The sequence below is a fragment of the Danio rerio genome, chromosome 11 (assembly GCF_052040795.2).
Source record: "Danio rerio strain M-AB ecotype USA chromosome 11, GRCz13ab, whole genome shotgun sequence".
In the NCBI taxonomy this organism is placed as follows: Eukaryota; Metazoa; Chordata; class Actinopteri; order Cypriniformes; family Danionidae; genus Danio; species Danio rerio.
The window spans coordinates 24,718,638-24,740,297 of NC_141031.1; the positions used below are offsets into that span (position 1 = coordinate 24,718,638).

At 35.1% G+C, this 21,660-nt stretch overlaps 1 protein-coding gene and 1 long non-coding RNA gene across 3 annotated transcripts in view; both read right to left on the reverse strand.

The window, feature by feature from the left end:
• Nucleotides 1–21,660, reverse strand: part of LOC137496650 (uncharacterized) — a 131,141-nt gene that overhangs the window by 104,705 nt on the left and 4,776 nt on the right. For both annotated transcript variants that reach the window (XR_015502561.1, XR_015502560.1), the window contains exons 2-3: nt 13,376–13,616; nt 10,233–10,357 (exon numbers count right to left, since the gene is read on the reverse strand). This is a non-coding gene — a long non-coding RNA (uncharacterized LOC137496650). The remainder of the gene's footprint in view (nt 1–10,232; nt 10,358–13,375; nt 13,617–21,660) is intronic.
• Nucleotides 1–21,660, reverse strand: part of LOC147841782 (uncharacterized) — a 168,823-nt gene that overhangs the window by 74,345 nt on the left and 72,818 nt on the right. The gene's annotated exons all lie outside the window — the stretch shown is intronic.

Consider the following 21,660-nt stretch of genomic DNA (forward strand, 5'->3'; position numbering starts at 1 on the left):
TAAAAGTCACTTTTTATCAAATAAAAATTTACAAGCTGGAACAATCGGTCAAGTTATTACATAGAAATGTGTATTAGAATCTAATAACTATTTGTCAAGGTATTACCAGGTATTTTTTGCCATAAATTATAAATGTATACTTCATCAGCATATAAAAGTTTCAATAAAAGTCTCATTATCAACACCAGCTTTCAATATCAAAAGTTGCTGGCGTAAAGATCAGGATACCATAATGCAATTCAAAAGCAAAAATTAAGAAAAATGAATCTCGAAATACAGAAAACACTCACAAGAAAAAAAACACCCACAAGACACAGTTTCAGTCTGAAACTGTACAGATGTGTCTAATGAGAATGCACAAGTGAATGAACTTGACCACACGCAGTGTTGCAGTACTGCGCGACACAGCACAAAATGGTCTAACACAAGACATGACCAACAGGGGGCAGTTATGTAACATAGTGAACATAATAACATGATTAATTGAAACATGCATTCTTAGTGGCCATATCTGTAGCTTTCAATTACAATACAGATTTTTAGGGTCTTTTTTCTTTTCTACTGCAGTCAGCTATAAAACAGTATATTATTATCAGCACATACATATACACACCAACTTTACTTTCTATATATTCCAACCAAACCATTTGTTTATAAATGTTCTGGCTTATTATATACAACATTTTATTGCACTATTGTCTGACTGCAGTATTTTCCAAACTATGCAGTGATAAAAAAAAAGATTCATAAAAAAAAAAAAAACTCTTAAAAAACTTTTAATTCTAATTTGGCAAAAAATTGAACAAGAATTGTGAACCTGACTTCATCCAATGTCCAGATTTTTGCGCTACATACGTATACCCATTAGCTCATATTTAACAAAACAATGTGCTTATTAAAATATAACATTTTATACAACTTGTAAACCAAATAACACAATCGCAATTCTTAACAATACTCAATCAACCGGAGAACTATATTGATAACTGCAGCATTTACCTATATTTAGTTTTTACCCTATTATCCTGCAGTTTCTCACCTTCAAGCATAAACAGCTGTGTATCATAAAAGAAGCATTTCAACAGCACCTCGAAGCATATTGTGCCAAACTAAGTGATTCTGCTTCTTTATCTCACTTGCCCTCGCCGCAGTCAGAGTGCAGTGTGAATCTAAAGCCCCCACTGCTCTTTTCCTACTGTGTCTTTAATTGGATCCTTATTACCATTCCGGCTCCCTGAGAATGATGAATTTGTATGTGTGAGAATTTCATTAATCATTCTTATTCACAGTCCAGCCAGACGAGAAGAGAGAGAGTGAGGGGAGATAGAGAAGGAAGAAATTAATATTTTTTTCCAGACTGGGATATATTTCGTAATGAATATTCATGCCTGTAGGATATTTGGGGTCAGCCATAATCAGGCAGGTAATTTGTAATTTGCTGTGTTTTCACCCAGGACCTGCCGCATAGGTTAATATACATCTATTTGAACAGAACTTGGGGATTTTTTGAAGTACAAGTACATTGACTTACCTGAGCTCCTTGTTTATATACTATTAATAATGCAATTAGGAACATTTCAATAACTTATCGTTTATTGTTTAAAAAAAATCAATATATTTTTTAGAACAATCAGTCAAGTTATTAAATAGACATGTGAATTAGAATCTAATAAATATTTGTCAACAGCCTTACTGAGACATACATCTGCACAAACAGGATTTAAATGCAGTGTTGCAAATAATTAAAGGTTTGGATTTGGTCTTCAAATTGAAAGTGTTATTTAAAAACCAAAAGAATCACAAACTGGTTAAATAAATAAAGATTTTTTAAATACATATAATTTGTACAGTATAGACTGCCAATTCAAGTTTCTGCTACAACACTGTTAGATAGTGTTGTATACACATATGATATACACATATGTGTATGATATACACATATTTATTTTGGCAAAGTTGCATTAACTTCATCAAAAGGCAAAACAATGAAAGATTTCAAATTTATATATATATATATATATATATATATATATATATATATATATATATATACATATATATATATATCATTGTAAAATACATTCTAAAGGAGCCTTTATGTGAAACCGTCTCATGTCTCCAAAGTAATGCAAATTGTCTAACATATGTAAAAGAAACAGTTTCAAGCAGGTCAACTGGCCGGACGGGTTCTGACCCAAGTACATTATTTGCACACTTTGTTTTCATGCTAAAATGTATCGTGAATGGGTACTTATATGCTGATGAGATTGGGGCTGGGGGAAAGGCAATTTACACTGCTGACAACAACACTTCATTTGCATGCTTTGTTTCTATTTGTCCCCACATCTATGTATCTATGTCTGTAAAAATGTATTTAAACTGAATGTCTGCTGTACCAGTTCAGAGATCTTTCGATGACGCCACAGTGGCGCAGAAATTCTTGTCATTTATAAGTTCTGTGATAAAGCTTAGTATACTACAACACCAATTCAATCAAAACTAAATTTAATTTAATTTCAAACAACAAAATTTTTAAATTAGAAATGTCAAAGTTACACTATTGGTCGCTGTTGCCATAAGGCAACATATCATATAGTACTTTAAAAAATCTCTCCAAATTTTTTACAGCACTTCAAGTTAAGCCATTCTAAAAAATGAAAAACAGTGGAAATTTTTTTTTATAGATCTAATCATAATGCGTGGAGTAGAGGGATAAGAATAAATTAAACTGTCTAGTAATTAAAAATAAATAAATAAACTGATGTATGACAGATGATGGCTTTTATAAAATGACAGCAGACTTTCTTTTCTTTTATTTAAGCTTCAACGGTTAAAATGTAGATTATAAGGACACCTTCAATTAATTGGGGGCAAAAAAACTGCTAGCGTGTGTGTATTTAATTTTATGTAAGTACTCATTTCAGACAAGATTACTTTCAGACAAGTTCCCATATTCACATATTGGCTCTCAGTGGCACCTGTTAAATAGTACAACTCTTGTCATTTACAGCGAGTGCACTCAATATTAAATATATCTCAGGGGCTAAAAAGCGAAGAACTGGCGCTCCGTGCAAACAAGTGAAAAAATATCCATAGTTAGTCTCTTCTGTCCAAACAAGACCAAAGAACCACTTTGGGGAGGGGAAAAAAGTGTTTTGAACATGAAAGAAACCAAAGTGCCAACACTTGGTTCATAAATTCACAGCGCCTGTACTTTAAAGTCTTCACCCCCAAAAGGATTTTTCCAATTCTTTTTGAAATTATACCCACCTGGCATCACTTAAAGTTGCTTAATTAATAATTAATCGATACATTTTGGGATGATTAAAATTCATGATGAGAAAGTGTTTTTAAAATAATGTCCAACCCCCCAGGGAGGCTAATCATTTTGAAGCAGTCGCTAGATCTCGCTGAAATAATTAATTGCACCTGAATGTTTAGCAAGGTCAGAGAATGGTAGCACAACGCCCGAGGTATAGAGGGATGTTTATAACATCACTTGATTGCACTAAACCAACATTTTCATCTAGAAATTAATTCAGGAACCGAAGCTGGAGGCACAAGCATTGGCCCCTACCCTCCTTCTGCGTGAAACCAGCATCGTTTTAATATGACTTTGATCATTACCGGTGGAAGAAACCTGATGCGTCAGATGTGGAAAGTGGAGAAGAGGATATGTGAAGAGGAAAAACAACTAATGGAAGGTTGGGAATGTGCTCAACAAATGCTCATTCAAAAGAGAAAAGTTTATGACACCAAAATATTAACTCCGAACTGGGTTTTAGAAAGTCACTGTGTGTCAGGGCTGTAACAGTCAGACAGGATAGTTGATATTGATGCTGCTGTTTATTGTTAGGATTACAGAAAGTCATCATGACCATTTCAATATATGTTTTAGACTTAAAAGATTTAGGCTGTTTTTTTGCATGTCCACTAAAGAAGTGTTTCTCAACCATATTCCTGGACGAACACCAGCTCTGCACATTTTCCATGTCTCCTTAACCAAACACACCTGATTCAGACCATCAGCTAATTAGCAGAGACTGAAAGACCTGGTATGGGCGTGAGAGACAAAAGAGACATCTAAAACATGCAGTGTTGGTGGTCCTCCATGCAGGAACGTAGTTGAGAAACACTGCACTAAAGAACTTTTAGCCAGAGGATAACCCTAGTGGTCTTCTAAAAACTCAGCTGTTGACCTCTTTGGTGCAGAGTTTTTGTTTGATTTATTGATTGATTGATTGATTGATTGATTGATTGATTGATTGATTGATTGATTGATTGATTGGTTGGTTGGTTGGTTGATTTGTAGGAATAGCTAACGTGAAACTGATGTTTCGACAGTGTCGAGATCCAGAAGCGCAATTGTTTCGAAACACTGCACCAAAGCATAATCCGAAACACTCAGGTCACGTGACTAAGGTGATTCAAAAACCAGGTCAAGCGTCTAAAGCGAGTCTGAGCATCGGTCATTTTAGAAGCGTTTCGAGACCTGGCAAATCTGCATTTGACTGACAGGGTCAGAATTAAACTGTCTCATATAGTCCAATGGACCGTGCGTGTGCACAAAATTACTGTGCTGGGAATGACTTTTGGATTTGAACCTCGACTTGTACAAATACTCAGAAATTATGATTTTTATATGGTTGGGTTTAGGGTTGCAGTAGACGTTAATAAAATATAATAAATGGGAAATTTTATGAATAATATAAATAATTTGCGTAAACTTCCAGCCGCAACCATATCTGATCTAGCAACAACCCTGGTTTATGACCAAAACAAGACATATTTATTCACAAAGTGTTTATTCGGATGCCAGACCAATGTTAAAACAAAACACGTTAGAAGAACAAAGCATTTTGAACCTAACATCTGTAGCTGCATCACCCTGGGTTCAAACCCATTATCTCTGCATGCTAGTTAAGAATTCTCACCGCTTCACTAAATCGATTGAAGCTTCGGCAATACAACGTGGGGGTTAATACCTCAGTTTACTTAACTGTTTCTTTGCTGTTTTAGAGCAATACCTAAAAAAATGACCACTAGATGTCACTGTAGAGTGGGGATTAGAAACATTTCGAAGCTTCGACACATTTGCTTCGACTGTTTCAGTGTTTCATGAAGCTTCGCTTAAAATTACCTCAACTAAAATTGTGGTGGTTCCAAACCATTATTAGTTTTTTCTTTAGGTCAAAAGAAAGAAGATAAATAGATAAAAGCTGGAAACCTGTAGCCACTGACTTCCATATTATTTGTTTTTCCTACAACAGAGCAGTTTCCAACATTTTTCAAAATATCTTCTTTTGTGTTTAACAGAAGAAAGAAACTCACAAAGTTTAAAACAGATAAAGTTTGGCTTCTTGGTGCCGTATGTAGTGTTAAGATCCCTTCGCCACAAAGTCATTTCAGGGCTTTATCTCCTGCCAAAATTTTCTGCAATACCGTTCCTATCGTATATGTAAGATTTTTCTATGTACATTTTTTAGGACAACAGTATCTCCAACAGAAAAGAAATGCAAAGATGTTTTAAATTGTAAATAAATCAGTATTTTTGAAACGAATGAAGACAGCAGAAGTCAATGATTCATTTGAAATATTTAGCATACATGCTTACGGCTCCAAAATACTTAAAATGTTTCTCAAAATAAAATATATTGTGTTCAAAGAAGAAAAACTTTTATATTTTTTTACCATATTTTCATTCAATTCAGAAAAAGAAAGACAATACATCCCAACCAAGAAACCCACCCACCCCAATGTTCAAGAAAAGGTTATAGCCTTGCTGCGTGCAATGTCATAGAGACATCCATCTCAAACAAATCCAATTCAATGTTATATTTTAGCCCTCAAATTTGGAACATTTTAGACAAAATAAGCTACCTATACCCCTGAGATCCATAAATGTGGGCGAAAAGGAGCATGGCACGCCGCCAGCCTTCAGAGTCTATTTGTACCCAGCACAAATAAAATCCCACCTGACAACCAACAGAGAGATCAAGCTCTCAAAAAGAGCACCATGATGAGATGCCAACAGAATTCGAACTGAATGATGATACTTTGTAATAGTTCTGTAAAGCCATAGGATGGTAAAAAAAGGCCCAGCAGCATTTCAAAAGCAGCTGTTTGATTGACATATCAGTGGGTCAGGAGTGACTGACGCATTTGCGGGAATGAGTGAGGTTATTTTCCTGCTGGACATGACGCATTATGAGAGGTTGATTGGGGACTGTTGGCAGCAGGTTAAGGAAGCTGTCATGTTGCAGGTCTTTGTGTAAATCTCCCCAGGGCAAAGCAATTGACAGGAAAGGGGGTCTGGGACAACACAAACCCCTGAAAACAGAGAGTGGGTAAAAAAAATGGGGGCTGCGTACAATGATGGAAACATGAAAGTAACATCAAGGAGATGCTTTGCTGTATTTGAGTTTTTTGAATGTGCCAGGCAGGACTAAACACATAAGTTGGCTGGTTTAGAATATTAAGTTTGATTATTAAATGAGGAGAAGAGTTTGAGTTGAGTTTGACACTTTTATTAAATAATGCTAAAGTTTGTTCAGTGATCAATGCCAATAATATATACCTAGACCCATGGTTTTAGAGCAGGGTCCTCAAAGTGTAGAAAGTGATAAAGAATAAAATGAATTGTTTGAATACTAAAATTACTGAAGAGTTCGTACCTGTGAAACTTTTATTATTATTTAGTGGATAATGTAGTCAATTACAATGCATCTGGAAAGTGTTCATAGCGCTTTACTTTTTCCAAAAAAATTTATGTTGCAGCCTTATTCCAAAACGGATTAAATTTATTTGTTTCCTCAATATTCTACACACAATACCCCATAATGACAATGTAAAAATATTTTTTTAAATTGTTACAAATTTATTAAAAATAAAAAAGCAAAAAAATCACATGTACATAAAGTTGAAGTCAGAATTATTAGCTCCCCCCTGAATTATTAGCACCCTGTTTATTTTTCCCCAACTTCTGTTTAAGAGAGAAAATATTTTTTTCAACACATTTATAAACATAATAGTTTTAATAACTCATTTCTAATAACTGACTTATTTTATTTTTGCCACAATGACAGTAAATAATATTTTACTGGATGTTTTCAAGACACTTTTATACAGCTTAAAGTGACATTTAAAGGCTTAACTAGGTTAATTAGGTTAACTAGGCAGGTTAGGGCAATTAGGCAAGATGTTGTATAATGATGGTTTGGTCTGTAGACTATCAACAACAACAACAACAAAAAAAGCTTAAAGGGGGTAATTATTAATTTTTAATTAATACATTTTGTCCCATTTTTTAAATTAAAAACTGCTTTTATTCTTGTTGAAATAAAACAAATAAGACATTCTCCATAAGAAAAAAAATTATTAGACATACTGTAAAAATTTTCTTGCTCTGTTAAGCATAATTTGGGAAATTTTTAAAGAAGAAAAAAAAATCAAAGGGGGGCTAATAATTCTGAATTTAACTGTAAGTATTCACAGCTTTTGGCGTGAAGCTTTAAATTGAGAACAGGTACATTCTGTTTCCACTGATCACTCTTGAGATGTTTCAGCAGCTTAATTGGAGTTCACCTGTGGTAAATTCAGTTGATTGGACATGATTTGAAAAGGCATACACCTGTCTATATAAGGTTCCAGGGTTGACAGTGCATGTCAAAGCATAAACCAAGCATGAAGACAAAGGAATTGTCTGTAGACATTCAAAACAGGATTGTCTTGAGGCACAAGGCCGAGGGAAGGTTACAGAAAAAATTCTGCTGCTCTGAAAGTTGCAATGAGCACAGTGGCCTCCATCATTTGTAAGTGGAAGATGGTTGGAACCACCAGGACTCTTTCTAGAGCTGGCCAGCCATCTAAGCTGAGTGATCGGGGGAGAAGGGCCTTAGTCAAGGAAGTGATCAATAACCCAATGGTCTTTCTGTCTGAGCTCTAGCGATCTTCTGTGGAGTGAGAAGAACCTTCCAGAAGGCCAACCATCTGTGCAGCGATCCACCAATCAGGCCTGTTTGAAAGGGTGGCCAGACAGAAGCCACTCCCCGTCTGGAATTTGCCAAAAGGCATCCGAAGGACTCTCAGACCATAAGAAACAAAATTCTCTGGTTTAATGTGACTAAAATTAAACTCTTTGGAGATAACCAGACACCGCTCGTCACCAGGCAAATACCATCCCTACAGTGAAGCATAGTGGTGGCAGCATCATGCTGTGGGATTGTTTTTCAGCAGCAGGAACTGGAAGACTAGTCAGGATAGAGGGAAAGATGAATGCAGCAATGTACACAAAGACATCCTAAATGAAAACCTGCTTCAGAGTGCTCTTGACCTCAGACCAGGGCAACAGTTCATCTTCCAGCTGAACAATGACCCAAAGCACACCACCAAAATCTCAACGGAGTGGCTTCACAACTTGAGACAGTAATTGCTGCCAAAGGTGTATCAACAAAGTACTGAGCAAAGACTCAGGTTTTTTTTTTAATAAATTTACAACAATTTCAAAAAAAAAAATTTCACATTGTCATTATGGGGTATTGTGTGTAGAATTTTGAGGAAATAAATTAATTTAGTCAATTTTGGTATAAGGCTGTAACGAAAAAAAAATGAGGTAAAAGTGAAGCGCTATGAATAATTTCAGAATGCACTGTAAATTGATTATTTACACTGACTTATTAATAATAATTATTATTTAAAAAACAATCATTATTATTATTTTTGCAATAACAAATACATATTACTATTATTATTGTTGTTGTTATCACAACAGTGATATGTAATATATTTTTTATTTAATGCCATGTCAGCAACCAAAGTTATTTTCCTGGCAAGAACATTTGAATATTTTTTTTTAATAAAATAACAAATATATAATTAAAATTATATCACTAAAAATGTTCTCAAGAGAGTTGATTTCCAGTCCAGTAAAATGTGTTTTACTGTAAGAGAAATTCTGCAGTACAACTATTGAGAAGGGTCTTCACCTTTGAGCAAAAAAACATGGGTTAATCTTGTATGTCCAATATGACATCTGGTAAAAATCTCTTGATCAAATCTAATCTTAAAATGTCTTTAAATTCTGTTTGAGATTTCAGGTTGTTGTTAGCACTACAGTGACAGGACTGCATGACTCATTTGTAACAGTATTTAATGGTAACAATATTTATTGTTAATAATTATTCTAAATTATTATTATTATTATTATTATTATTATTATTATTATTATTATTGGGTGACACTGTTGTTGTTTCTGTGTAGAGTTTGCATGTTCTCCCTGTGTTTGTGTGGGTTTTCTCCGGGTGTTCCGGTTTCCCACAAAGTCCAAAGACATGCGGTACAGGTTAATTGAATAAGCTAAAATTGGCCATAGTGTGTGTGTGTGAATGCAATAACGTATGGGTATTTCCCAGTGTTGGGTTGCGACTGGAAGAGCATCCACTGCATAAAACATATGCTGGATGTGGCGACCCCTGATTAATAATGAGACTGAGCCGAAATGAATTAATGAATGTATTATTATTATCATCATTATTATTATTTTTATTATTATTACTAAAACTATTATTTTGAAATTATTATTTAACTAAAACCACAAAATCTCGAAGTCTTGGGTTGTGTCATTTAAAATTATGACATGGAAACAAATCAGAGTGAAAAGCAAAAATGAATCAACAACCCAAAAATGTGTTCAGATAAAGCTGAAGATTAAAGGAGCAAAAGAAATTCATCTGAATAATTTTAGCATCTCTCTGATAGAGGTAAGATCACATTTATGTATATTATTTTAGAGTCATGCATTATATATAAATATATCCTACACCCTGGGTTCAAAGGCACAACACCCATGAGGGTTGAGGACTCTTTTAAAGATATGTGCTCGCTTAATCACTCAAGAAAGAGCCCCCATGAGTGAGCCTAATATTACAATTAATTAATTCAGCAAAAAAGGGTATTAAATTTCCTCCCTCTAAGGATATTATCTGAATTCATTGACCTTTTTGGAAATCGCCCTCTAATTGTAACCAGGTTCCATTGCATTTATGAACTAACTTGTTTCCCTTCCTCGCTCTCTCTCTCCATATCTTCTCCCTTTCTTTTTTCGAGAGCTGTAATAATAGTTGAGAAGAGCTTCTTGGTGCCGTATGTGGTGTTAAGATCTCTTCGCCACAAAGTCATTCCGGGCTTTATCTCCTGCGAGCGGCACAGACGAAAGAAGAAACTTTTCTTATTACCTGGAAAGTGAAAATGGAATCCAACTTTAAGTCGCCACATATCTCAGAGGAAGACTGGATCTGGCCCAACACTTTTGGTACACACCGACTCTGACTGAAGTTCTGGAGGTTTGGTTTCTGAGCTCCTGAGCAAAGAAAAAGGGGGTTTAAGTGGGATCCCAGCAGTGGCAGCATTGTCCAAGACTTTAAATCGACAGAAATAAGAAAGGGATTATGTAGGAGACTGTATTATGCTTAATTTTATTTGAGGATTGCTACTCAAATAAGTGAGGTTTATCACTGTAAGGCCAACTTCAGATTCCCGTTTTAGTACCAAGGTTGAATGGTGTATTGACCTCTAAAGTGTTCATTTAAAAGCATGCTATTAACATTACATTAACATTACATTTCGTTACAATACATAGGAATGCCAACAACGTATCAGAGAGGAACCACAAAAAAGTGGCTAAAAGTGACTACAACTTGCTATAGAAAACGTTGAATATTTCAGAATACGTTACATTATAAGTTGTTGACAACGCACCATGTGATTTGTCGTGACATTCAGACAAACAAATCGCGAGCTTAAAACATGTAGAAAGCAGCTCGACAAAGATTACATTAATGTTGTCTAACTTATGTTTTGGGCACAATATGTTTAATAATTGCGTCTGTTCTCTCTCCGCGTAATAAAATATTTCCACACAGATCTAACGTTAAAAAACAAAACCACAAATTGCTGCGCACGTGTGCGTCCACAAGTAACACGTCACTGGAGTTTCAGTCCTAAATGAGTATTTTACAGACTCGCTCACATTTAGCCCTTTTTTCTGAAACATCTGTAGACTGTATGGCAGAAATGATGAGACCAAAATATATACTGTATGGTTTTGCTTCTATAATGGCCTGAATATGTAAGTCTAAACGAATCATTTATGTGAATGTATTAATGACACATTCATAAAGATGCATTTCTAATTAAAATCTTGTTTGAACAAATATGTTTATTAAATAAGTCAGTAACTGCTCATAAAATGATAATTCGTTTGCAAAACTAATTAATACTTGTGGACTCCAAAAAATAGGTATATTTTGAAGTTCACATTAAAATAAAAAGTAAAGAGAAAATAAAGTGCAAAGTTTCTAAAAAAAGTTTAAATTTAATTTGTTAAAATAAAATGTTAGAATATATATATATATATATATATATATATATATATATATATATATATATATATATATATATATATATATATATATATACGCAGAGAGAGAGAGAGAGAGAGAGAGAGAGAGAGAGAGAGAGAGAGAGAGAGAGAGAGAGAGAGAGAGAGAGAGAGAGAGAGAGAGAGAGTATATACAGTTGAATTGGAAATGATTAGCTTTCTTGTTTTTTTTTTTTCAAATTTATACATGATGTTTAATAGAGCAAGGAATTTTTCACAGTATTTTCTACAATATGTTTTCTTCTAGAGAAAGTCTTATTTGTTTTATTTCAGCTAGAATAAAAGTAGCTTTTAGTTTTAAAAAAAAAAACAATTTAAGCTCAATATTATTAACTCTCTTCAGCTTTTTTTCAATTGTCTACAGAACAAACCACTGTTATTCAATGACTTGCCTAATTACCCTAACTTGTCTAATTAACCTAATTAACCTAGTAAAACCTTTAAAATGCGCTTTAAGCTAAATAGTATTCAGAAAAAATATCTTGTAAAATATTATTTACTGTCATCATGGCAAAGATCAAATAAATCAGTTAGTAGAAATGAGTTATTAGGAATATAATGTTTAAACATGTTGTAAAATTTTTCTTTTTGCTAAACAGAAATTGGGGGAAAATAGACAGGGGGGGCTAATAATTCAGGGGGACTAATAATTCTGACTTCAACTGTATTTATATAAAAAAAAAATTTTTTCAAGTTTTAAAAAATATTTAACAAAGGAAAGTGTAATGGGATAAAAAAAAACCTTAGGCATACAGGTTTGGACATGATTAATTGAGTATTTTTATTTTCACAAATTATTCACAATTTAAAATGTAAAACTGACAGCCATTATGTACATTTTTATTTGTACACATCTTTTATGCAAAATGAAATTCACGGTTGAGTTTGCACAGCTTTTTCTTCCACTTTAATATGATTTATCAAGTGTAGACAGTAATAATTGATAAAGCTTTAGCAACGCTAATATTGGGAAAGATATTTCGTTTGCTTTTGTTATAGTTGGCAGAGGCACTATTGCACAATTATTTTCTTGCATTTTCTTGCTTTCTTCAACTTTAAGCAGTGCTTGAGGTCAAGCACCAATTGAATAAATACTCAAATACTGAACACTTTATCACCCTTTTTTTTCCTCAGTCTTTCCAATCAGGGTCAAGCACCTATATGTTCGGTTTTATAGTCTATAACTTTATAACCTACTTTAAAACAAAAATGGATTACTTATGTCTGGTGTCTAGATAAAACAGGTGAATATACTTGTAGGGTAAAAACATTAATATTTTTCCCCATACTTCCCCAATCATTTACAATTGCTATTATTCATTCATTCATTCATCCATTCATTCATTCATTCATTCATACATATATATATGAGATGATTTGTAAAATCTTTAAGTTAAATGTGCAAAAAAAAGAAAAAGAATTATATATTTTAAATATCTTTAAAATAATAATCAATGTAAAAATTAACCTTAAATTTAAAAAGAAATCTGAACATTGAATCAAGTCAGGTTCAGAGTTATGGGGCATTTTTTGAAATAGGGATAAAGAGTCAAAGATGGATTTTGTAAATATCTTTAATTCAGACTTTTAATTAACTCTAAAATATATGAAATGCAGAGAACACCCAGACAAAAAAGTAGAATATAATGTTGTATATTATCAGACATACTACATATGGACCTTCTGAATATAGATCAGCTAAAACTTTGCTGCTGAAGAGTAAATTTATGGCACAGTGTAAGGTAAAAACACCTTTAAAATATGTACTGTGATTAAAATATATAGGCAAAAACTCATAAAGTGCAGCAAAAATAATATATATTTAAAAGTGTGTGTCAGAAATATCCATTAAACTGAATATAAAAACAAACATCTATAAAACACGTATGTGTAATATGTACAGTTGCACCATTCTGCCCTCAGCCATCAGTTACTGACCTCAAAGACACAGTGAATTACGGAGCACTGCTTCCCCCTGTTGGATCTCTGAATGCTGTTTCTGCTTTCTTCTGGTAGTTTAGTCTCTCATCTGCATATTGTTGTTCAGGTGGAGAGATTTGTTTGGAAGGCCCACAGGGAGGAATATGGGTCTTAATCAGGCTCCGCTCTGGTTTATTTAGTTTGGAGATTCATTCATCCAGAGAGAGGGAGGCCCAGGAAAACACAGCTGGAGGCTCGTCTGAGAATATACACAAACATCCATCATGTAACATTTAAACACGCAAACACACACACAGACAAACAAACACAATCATGCACATTGCACTGCAAACATTGTTATAATTATAAATTTATGTATAGGCAAATAACCAGTTTGATTATTGTTTTTGTTTTATTATTTTATTTTATTTGAAGAAATATAAGAAACATTTTTAAATAAATGGTAAATTTGTGGCTTAGTGATTACCACTGTCACTTTACGGCAGGAAGGTTGCTGGTTCGAGTCCTGGCTGGGTCAGTTGGCATTTCTGGAGCTTGCATGTCCTCCCTGTGTTGGCATGGTTTTCCTCTGAGTGCTCTGGTTTTCCCCACAGTCCAAAGACATGCGGTGTCAATAAGGTGAATTGAATAAACTAAATTGGCCATAGTGTATGCGTGTGAATACATGTGTATGAATGTTTCCCAGTACTGGGTTGCAGCTGAAATGGTATCTGCTGTGTAAAACATGTGCTGGATAGGTTGGCGGTTCATTGCACTGTGGCGACCCCTGATGAATAAAGGGACTAAGTCGAAGGACTATAAATGAATGAATGAGACTTTTGAGCTGAACCATACAACTCTGCAAAAAAATAAATATATTGAAAATATAAGGTGGTTCATGCCACTGTGGCAGTCCCTGAAAAATAAAGGACAAAGCTATAAATATAATTTATATAGATAAATTAATGAATAAATGAGTTAAATTAAAATATAATATAAATGCATTTGAAAATAAATCATTTCGTTTTTATTTACATTTAATTTAATATCTGATATTCATTATATAAAAACAAGATACAAATAAGATTTACATTTAAGATGTACATTTTACACATTGGAACAAACTCACATATGTGCCTATATTTAAAAATATTTATACATGAATGTAACAAACACACTAAAATACTGGGATTTTTAAACCTGGGCATTTTATGGGATATATAAAATATCGCACTCTTTTCCTCCCCCAAAATCTATGCCACAATGTACCATTTGTTATAGAAGACTGGGAAATAAGCTTATTAGTTTGTATAACTCTGGCACATTAAATAACTTAAGGACATTTTACATGTTCTAAGACAGAGATATCCAAAATAGGGCCCGCAGGCCAAAGTTGGCCCATGGTAACCTTTGATGTGGCCCACCATTCTATCTGAGAAGACAAAGAGCATGATGGGGCACATTAGGGAGAATGCCCTTAACAGAGATAGTCTTTTTGAATTTAACTTAACCTTTTTTGTTTGTTTGTTTTATTGTTGAGTTGAGCCACAAAAAAGAAAATCGAAATTAAACATTTTAATTAAATGTTGTAAATGAATCATTCATTTAGGGGTCACCACAGTGGAATGAACCACCAACTTATCCAGCATATGTTTTATGCAGCGGATGCCCTTCCGGCTGCAACCCATCTCTGGGAAACATCAATACACACTCATTGACACACATACACTATGGACAATTTTAGCTTACCCAATTCACCTGGACAGCATGTCTTAGGACTTGTAGGGGAAACCGGAGCACCCGGAGAAACCCAACCACACGAATGCGGGGAAAACATGCAAACTCCACACAGAAATGCCAACTGACCCAGCCGAGGCTCGAACCAGCAACCTTCTTGCTGTGAGGCAACAGCACTACTTACTGCATTGTCCCCATAAATGAATCAGATTTAAAAAATAAAATAAAAAAGCAAATACTGTCTCTCGACGGATAGAGGACAAAATATACTAATGTTTTTTAAACATTTTAAACATACAGTTTCATGTAAAAAATAAATGAAAAATTAAAGATTTGATTACTTTTAATTTTCACCACAATGACAGCAACAAATCTTTAACGTTCTATACAGTGCAAAGTTTGATATTTGTCCCATTACATCCAGACAGATTTAGTCACATGATTGTGCAGATGGGCTTAGATCAGGGATTTGCCCTGAAGTGTTCACTGATTTTTGAAAACTTGATATGAACCAAAAAAAAAAAAAAAAAACAGACATTATGTATGCACTTTAAAACCTTTTTAGCAGTACTCATCCAATGAGTGTCACAATGACAGAGGTTCATCAGCGCAGAATCTAACACACAGAAGCGCTTCAATTTAGACCCTCAGATCCAGCTTTGGACCAACCTAGATTGGTTACGCTGGGACAGAATAGAGTCTACATGGGGGTCTAATCTTCAAGGTCACTCTGCGCTTTCAGATGACCTTCTGACTAATCCTTTACGGCGCTCGCGCTAAAAGAGAATTCCATCTTTTATTCTCACTCGTTCCCTTGTTAATTGCCGGCGAGTTGATTTGATCTCTCCATTCTGTAAGTTGTAAATTGACCTCTTATTTCCTGATTTCCAAGCCCGGCTTACTTAATTAAGCCTATACGAAAAAGAAGAAAGAACCGCGCGAGACATCGGCGGGTCGTGGTCGGCGTCACGAGGGAGAATCGCGATCTGTGCCGGATTAAAGAGCGCCGGCATTCTCAAGGCTGAACAATGTCATTTTCCTACCTTCTCTCACCTCTGCTCCTTTGGCCTCCACTTACGTTCTCCAGACGCGAAAGGGCAATCCGTCTCCCAACCATGTTAATGCAGAAGGGAATTATTCACCTTCTTTTCTCACCCCTGCCAATTTGGGCCTCTGTATGATGGTGGATTGAAATAAGTCAGGGCAAAAAAAAGTATTAAATATGTAGTGAGGGAAGAGAGGAAGATGACAGGGTAACTACCTGAGAGGAAGCTGTCACCGAACATAATTGACCTTTCTGAGAGGAAAAAAGAGGGCCCATTTACTTCCCTGACACAATCCTCCATGTGTCGATTGTCCAACTTTATTATTCTCTTTTTGAGGCTCTTCTCTCAGGACACAGAGTTTGCTCTCGTCTCCCTCATTAAAATAGGCCTCGGCAGACAGACAGAGGTTACGATTGATCATTACGCCATAAAGAATACATAACCTTCAATTTTTGCTCCGAATCCGGACGCTCTGCGCTTTGTGTCACGGCGGAGAAAATGAGCTGTCAATTTCTCAAGACAAGATCATAAAAAGGGCCCTGATGAATGGTGCGGTAATGGATAAGTGTTGGATCAATAAGCAATATCACAAGTTTTAAAACAAGGCAGTATGCATAAACCTTTTACGAACTTCGCAATGTCACTTTGTGTTCATAAAAGTTTTTTTTACTGTCTTGTGAACAAAACGTAATAAATTGATCCCAGTCTGTCAGCTTTTACGGCCTCCAGCACCCCCTCCTCCTCCTTACTAATCTTGACACATGCCTATTAAAAAGATGGTGTGGTCTCCAGTGCCCATGCATCATCATGAGGCTAAATTACCTCAATCAGCAGATTTTTGCCCTCTGCTCTCTGGGATTATACTCTGGCAATACACACTGCTCTACTGAGGATAGCCAGAGTTCAAGAGAAGCCCTTGAAGCATCAGGATGTCACAGGAAAAACACAGATGCTTTTTTTTTAAATATATAAATGAATATGTATAGATGAAACTGAAATGTATTACATACAGTTTAAATAAATTATTTCATGATAATTGAATTTTTAATAAATATTCAATGACAGTATATATATATATATATATATATATATATATATATATATATATATATATATATATATATATATTCAAATATTAAATGACAGTGTATATATATATATATATATATATATATATATATATATATATATATATATGTATATACACCAATTAATGAATTAATCAATAATCAGTCAATGGATTATTAAATATTTTAAATACAAATTACATAAATATGTGGACATGTATAATGAAATACATGAAATAATGATGTGGCTACAGAATATAAAATATGTTGTATCGAAAGAAAGAAAGAAAGAAAGAAAGAAAGAAAGAAAGAAAGAAAGAAAGAAAGAAAGAAAGAAAGAAAGAAAGAAAGAAAGAAAGAAAGAACAATTTGTACGATAAACATAATTTAAGTAATTTAATAGACAAATTCATTCATCAATACATTAATTAGTAAGCATGAAATATTTAAATTCATTAAATACAGCTTAAGTAAAAATAAATAAAATAAAACTGAATTTATACAATACATACATTAGATTTAAATAAATACTGCATGTGTTATACAAATATTTAACACATTTAAGTGATAGTTCACCCAGAAATCAAAAAGACCTTATCATTTGTTCTACTTCATGCTGTTTTATACCTTCATGGAATTATTTCATCTGTTGAACGCAAAAGAAGCAATTTTGAAAATTGCTGGTTGCTGTCAACGTTATGGAAGTTCATGTGTGCCAGCTACTGGCCTTTTTCTGTGTATCTTCTTTTGTGTTCAAAGTAAAGGGTGAGTAAATTATGGCAGAAATTTCTTTTTTGGGTAAGTAAGCTGGTGTTGTGTGGTTTTAGCTTAACTTTCCAGTCTCGCTCAGTCTCCAAACTGCCCATATTAGTGCTTTTTTTGTTGCAGGTAATATTCAGCATAATATCTTACACCTGTCAACACATTTACATGTTGTGTTATGACCCTACCCTTACAAAAATCTACAAATTTATTTGTAGATTTACTACAAATAAAAAGTGGTATTTAAACCATGACTACGTATTAACCACATTAATCATGGCTAACCAGGGTATTTGTAATAAAACTGGGCGCACGATGACACTGGGTAGTGCTGTCACCTTACATCAAGAAGGTCTCTGGTTTGAGCCCTGGCTGGGTCAGTTGGGATTTCTGTGTGGAGTTGGCATGTTCACATGGGTTTCCTCCGGCTGCTCCGGATTTCTGCACAGTCCAAAGACATGCACTATAGGTGAATTGTGTAAACTAGATTGTCCATAGTGTATGTGTGTATGTCCTAGTCCTGCAAGTTGGGCGTTGGGCTAACAACCCACCTCTTAAAAATTTGCTGTTACGAACCACCAACTAGGTGCGGCTAAAAATCAACTTCGATATAAACGGCCCTTGGAGTAAGTAAGTAAGTAACACTTTTACAAAAAATAAAAAAACTAAAACCATGGTTATTTCTCTCTAGAGAAGGCGAAATGAAAACTTGCCAAATAAAAGTTGAAGAAACTAATCTGACACATAATACAGCTCAGCACATTCCCTGCCATGAATGGACTCCCTTGTTTGTAAGAGCAATAAAGCAACCGCTTTGATTATTTTCCTTTTTTTGAGTGTTTACCTACACATTATCCTCCTCCAGCCCACTTCCGCATGCCACCCGAAAGCTCTTCCAGAGCCCCAAAGAGGCTTTTCTGCCAAAGCACCAGAGCAGGCAGGAAATTTACAGGCCACCTTCAGGGCAGACATGCTTCAGCGCTGCTAAAGCCTTGTGGCGTAACACAAGCCCTCCTTCACCGTAATTTATGTTTTCACATTTGATTTTTCTCTTCCTCACACTAACAGGTTTTTTTTTTTTTCTCGCCAGGAAACCACTAGGAAGTATGTGCTGGTCAGGCGTTTTCGCTTGTGTTTTGACGATGAGGAGCAAGGGGATGAAACTGAGTGGAGGGATGAATGAAGGAATAAAGGTGCATGTGTGTTGAGGGGGGTCGGAATCCTACAAGCGAGCCATAACATCTCCGCACTTCAAATCTACAGGGATTTATTAGATATGGAAGTCCATTAGCATCATAAAGAACAGGCAGAGAATGGCGCTGGGGCCTGAGGAAGCTTAAAGACACATGGACGTCTGAATCTGAATAAGCCGATTTGTCTGATTTAAACCCGGGAAGGGCTGTTTAACTCAGATATGCATCTTCAGCACTCAGAGTCTGAGGGAAGGTGAATAATAATGGGGCGGGAGAACCGAGACCACCAACAGCCCACACTCGCGCACCACCTTCTTCATGCCAATGTCCAATTTGATGCAGATGGCGGCTTGAGCGTGTGTGTGTGTGAATGTGCCTGTTAGTCCATGTGCACGGCAGGAGCAAATACCTTGGTTTTAAAGATACAATCTCTTATACCTTTTACTCTGACAGATGACAAATAGAAAACCCTTTCACTGTAGGATATTTAGAAAACTGCACGCTAGCTTCACATCACATCCAGGTCCAGATTTATTTCTAAATTGCTGCTCTTCGCCTTTTTCCCCTCTTTTTTTGCATTGTAGACCACACTCAATAGGCCACACTTATTTTCTCATCACTAGATTCCCATTGCTAAAGCCTTTAAGCTTACAGGATCAATCATATTTTATTCTTTCATTTTCTTTTCAGATTAGTCCTTTATTAATCAGGGGTCGCCACAGTGGAATGAACTGCCAACTCATCCAGCACATGTTTTACACAGCGGATGCCCTTATAGCTGCAACCCACCCCTGGGAAACACTCAATATGAACAATTTAGCCTACCCATGTCATCTATAGCGCATGTCTTTGGACTTGTGGGGGAAACCGTAGCATCCGAAGGAAAACACGGGGAGAACATGCAAACTCCACACAGAAATGCCAACTGACCCAGCCATGGCTCGAACCAGTGACCTTCTTGCAGTGACCTACCCACTGCGTCGCATCAATCACATTTTATACATTTATTTCTACAACCTATAAAGGCCAAAGCAATCTTGTTAATTTTTATCTTTTTTAAGCATGCATTAATGCACACACAGTCTATCTAAGGACTCATTTACACAGAACCAGCCTGATCTTAAAAGAAAACGATTTTTGTTTTGAAAGTTTAGTGGCTAATTTGTACAAATTTAAATGAAGTCAGATGTATAAAAATCTACGATTTTTAAAAGGAGGCGTGGCACCAATCCCCACCCCTAACCCAACTGTTATTGGGGGATGAGCAAATTTTATTAGTTTGTAGGAGTGAGATTGTACAAATTCATACAAATGAACAACTAAATCAAAAAGTTATTAATTGCAGTGTAATAGCTTTGCATAGAACACATTTTTATATTTCATTGGGCTACTTTATTATTGTTTTTCAACATGCATTTTTAAGATGATGTGTCAAGTTTAAATTACTTTTGCATGCAACACCACCCATCAGTGTCAGTTTCAAAGCAGTGGACCAATCAGAAGAACACGGAGGTGGGACAAGTGTTGCGAGCTTCTGTTTACAGCCGTTCAGTGGCTGTGTCTGGATACCCTATGCTGCTCTTTATTAAAAAAACATTTCTGATTCCGTCTGATTCACGCATTCTGTGTGAATGATGAAATGAACTATATTAAATTTGATAGCATGACAAAAAACAGCCACTTGGCACTTGACTAGATAACCTCGATAACTAGATGTGCACTTGACATTTTCTCTTCAAATGTGAAATAAATATGGTTTTGTACCCATTTTAATAAAGTTGTGGAAATCTTTCAGTCACCTCTTGTGTGTTTGTCAATGCTATAGCATCTGTTATGTTTTAGTCATTAATAAGTTAATCAGGTTAATCAGAATTTGTTTTGTTATATAAAGTTTAACAATAGTATCTGGATGAAGTTAAATGACATTTTTGCCACGCATTGGTTGTCAAATACTCACATGCCCATAGATTCATCAAGAAATGTGTATGTGTATGATGTCAAAAAGAAGCCAAAGCATGCACTTTGATACCAGTTTTCAAGAGTTTTGGTCATTTAATAGTTATTAACACTAAAGTTCACATAGGGGTCTTTCAGTTTAGACAATTTTCAAAAAGCAAAGACAATTAATAATTTGAAATGTGCCTTTTTTAATTACAAATGATTAAACTAAAGTGAAAATTTATCTTGCAAGACTTGTATGTTTGTAATTGCACACTACTAAATTAGGGTGAAAATGCAAACTTCACTCACAAAAGCCACCCAGTAAAGACTCGGAACAGCAACCTTTTTGCTGTGAGGCGACAGTACTAACCACTGAGCTCCACAACCCCACCTTAACCCTCTACTGTACGGTGTCAGCATATGGCAACAACATGATACTTATGTTCATTTTCCTGCTACTGTTTCTTTAAAACCACCATTATTGTTCATGTTGGAAAGAGAAAACCTTAGTGTAGCCAATAATGTGCTTTGGTTAAGTCACATAACGTGCAGTGTTT